General features: G+C 31.8%; 1 non-coding gene across 1 annotated transcript; it reads left to right on the forward strand.

Moving 5' to 3' along the window:
- Positions 1 to 345: 345 nt before the first annotated feature.
- Positions 346 to 453, forward strand: LOC148571300 (small nucleolar RNA R71). The gene has a single exon (XR_015908507.1). It is a non-coding gene; the product is annotated as a small nucleolar RNA R71 (small nucleolar RNA).
- The last annotated feature ends 2,577 nt before the right edge of the window (positions 454 to 3,030 follow it).

Raw genomic sequence — 3,030 nt, forward strand, 5'->3', positions numbered from 1 at the left:
AGCTTCTTTCTCAGAAGATGCCTCTTGAGTACTGTTGGATGTAGCTTGCATTCCATTCAGACTTTGAGAAATTATATTGACTTGCTGAGTCAATATTTTGTTCTGAGCCAGTATGGCATTCAGAGTATCAATTTCAAGAACTCCATTCTTCTGAGGCGTCCCATTACTCACAGGATTCCTCTCAGAAGTGTACATGAACTGGTTGTTAGCAACCATGTCAATGAGTTCGTGAGCTTCTGCAGGTGTTTTCTTTAGGTGAATGGATCCACCTGCAGAAGTATCCAATGACATCTTAGCTAATTCAGACAGACCATCATAGAATATATCCAAGATAGTCCATTCTGAAAGCATGTCAGAAGGACACTTTTTGGTCAGTTGCTTATATCTCTCCCAAGCTTCATAGAGGGATTCATCTTCTTTCTGTCTGAAGGTTTGAACATCCACTCTAAGCTTACTCAGCTTTTAAGGAGGAAAGAACTTGGCTAAGAAAGCTGTGACCAGCTTATCCCAAGAGTTCAGGCTATCTTTGGGTTGAGAGTCCAACCACACTCTAGCTCTGTCTCTCACAGCAAACGGAAAAAGCATAAGCCTGTAGACCTCGGGATCAACCCCATTAGTCTTAACAGTATCACAGATCTGCAAGAATTCAGTTAAAAACTGAAAAGGATCTTCGGATGGAAGTCCATAAAACTTACAGTTCTGTTGCATCAGAGAAACTAATTGAGGTTTAAGCTCAAAGTTGTTTGCTCCAATGGCAGGGATGGAGATGCTTCTTCCATGTAAATTGGAATTAGGTGCATTAAAGTCACCAAGCATCCTCCTTGCATTATTATTATTTTCGGCTGCCATCTCCTCTTTCTGTTCGAAAATTCCTGTAAGGTTGTCTCTGGATTGTTGTATTTTAGCTTCTCTTAGTTTCCTTTTCAGAGTCCTTTCAGGTTCAGGATCTGCTTCAACAAGAATGTTCTTGTCCTTGCTCCTGCTCATATGAAAAAGAAGAAAATAGAAAATAATAGGGATCCTCTTTGCCTCAGTAGAGAGAGGTTCCTTTGTGTGAGTAGAAGAAGAAAAGAATGTAATGTAAAGAAGACAAGAGGAAAAACTCGAACACAGAGAAGGAGGTGGTGTTCAAATTTTTGGATGGGAGAGAAGTGTTAGTAGATGAATGAATAAATAGAAGGAGATGAGAGAGAGAATTTTGAAATTTAATTAAAATAAAAATTAAAATCGAAAGTTAGATTTCGAAAATTAAAGTTGAAATTAAATTAAAATTAAAACAATTAGTTAATTAAAAAGGAATTTTGAAAAAAGAGAGAGGGAATTTTCGAAAATAAGAGAGAGAGGATTAGTTAGGTAGTTTTGAAAAAGATATGATTGAAACAAAAAGATAAGATTGATTGATTAGAAAAGATTTAAAATTTGTTTTTGAAAAAGATATGATTTAAATTTAATAAGATATGATTGAAACAAAAAGATAAGATTGATTGAAAAAGATTTAAAATTTATTTTAAAAAGATAAGAGGTTAGGAAAGAAGTTAGAAAAGATTTTGAAATTGAATTTGAAAAAGATTTTAAAAAGAAATTTAAAAAGATTTGATATTTAAAGCTAAAGTTGATTACTTGACTAACAAGAAACAAAAAGATATGATTTTAAAATTTAAAGATTGAACCTTTTTTACTAGGCAAGTAACAACTTAATATTTTTGAATCAATCACATTAATTGTTAGTAATATTTTCGAAAATTATGAGATAGAATTAAGAAAAATATTTTTGAAAAATATTTTTATAATTTTCGAAAATAAATAAGAAAAAAATGAAAAAGATTTGAGTTTTGACAAAGATTTTGAAAAAGATAGGATTTTCAAATTGAAAATTTGATTTGACTCATAAGAAAAAACTAAATTTTAAAAAGTTTTGAAAAAGTCAACTCAAATTTTTGAAAATTTATGAGTGAAAAAGGGAAAGATATTTTTTTTATTTTTGAATTTTTAATGATGAAAGAGAAAAACACAAAATTGACTCAATGCATGAAAATTTTGGATCAAAACATGTGATGCATGAAAGAACACTATGAATGTCAATATGAACACCAAGAACACTTTGAATGTTAAGATAAACACCAAGAACTTATTTTTGAAAATTTTTCAAGAAAAGAAAATATGCCAGACACCAAACTTAAAAATTTTTATTCTGTAGACATTAACAAATTGAAAATGCATATGAAAAACAAGAAAAGACACAAAACAAGAAAATATGAAGATCGAACAAGAAGACTGGCCAAGAACAACTTGAAGATCATGAAGAATGTAATGCATGAAATTTTCGAAAATAAATTTTTGGAAAATTAAAAAGATGCAGTTGACACCAAACTTAAAACTTGACTCTAGACTCAAATAAGAAACACAAAAAATATTTTTGATTTCATGATTTTGTAAAATATTTTTGGTTTTTTTCAAAAATTATTTTGGGAAAAACGAAAAAGAAGAAATAATTTTTTTTTTTTGAAAAGAAAACGAAAAGAAAGTTACCTAATCTGAGCAACAAGATGAACCGTCAGTTGTCCAAACTCGAATAATCCCCGGCAACGGCGCCAAAAACTTGGTGTGCGAAATCGTGATCATTCCATTCCTTGGTAATGGCGCTAAAAACTCAATACGCACGTTCATGATCTTATATATGTTTCACAACTTCGTACAACTAACCAGCAAGTGCACTGGGTCGTCCAAGTAATAAACCTTACGTGAGTAAGGGTCGATCCCACAGAGATTGTCGGCTTGAAGCAAGCTATGGTCACCTTGTAAATCTCATTCAGGTGGATTAAATTGTATTAAGAAATTATAGTGGATGAAAATAAATAAAATATAAAATAGGATAGTGGTACTTATGTAATTCATTGGTGAGAATTTCAGATAAGCGTATAGAGATGCTTTCGTTCCTTTGATCTCTGCTTTCCTACTGTCTTCATCCAATCAATCCTACTCCTTTCCATGGCAAGCTTTATGTAGGGCATCACCGTTGTCAATGGCTAC

The sequence above is a fragment of the Arachis ipaensis genome, chromosome B3 (assembly GCF_059453495.1).
Source record: "Arachis ipaensis isolate K30076 ecotype BB chromosome B3, ASM5945349v1, whole genome shotgun sequence".
Classification (NCBI taxonomy): Eukaryota; Viridiplantae; Streptophyta; class Magnoliopsida; order Fabales; family Fabaceae; genus Arachis; species Arachis ipaensis.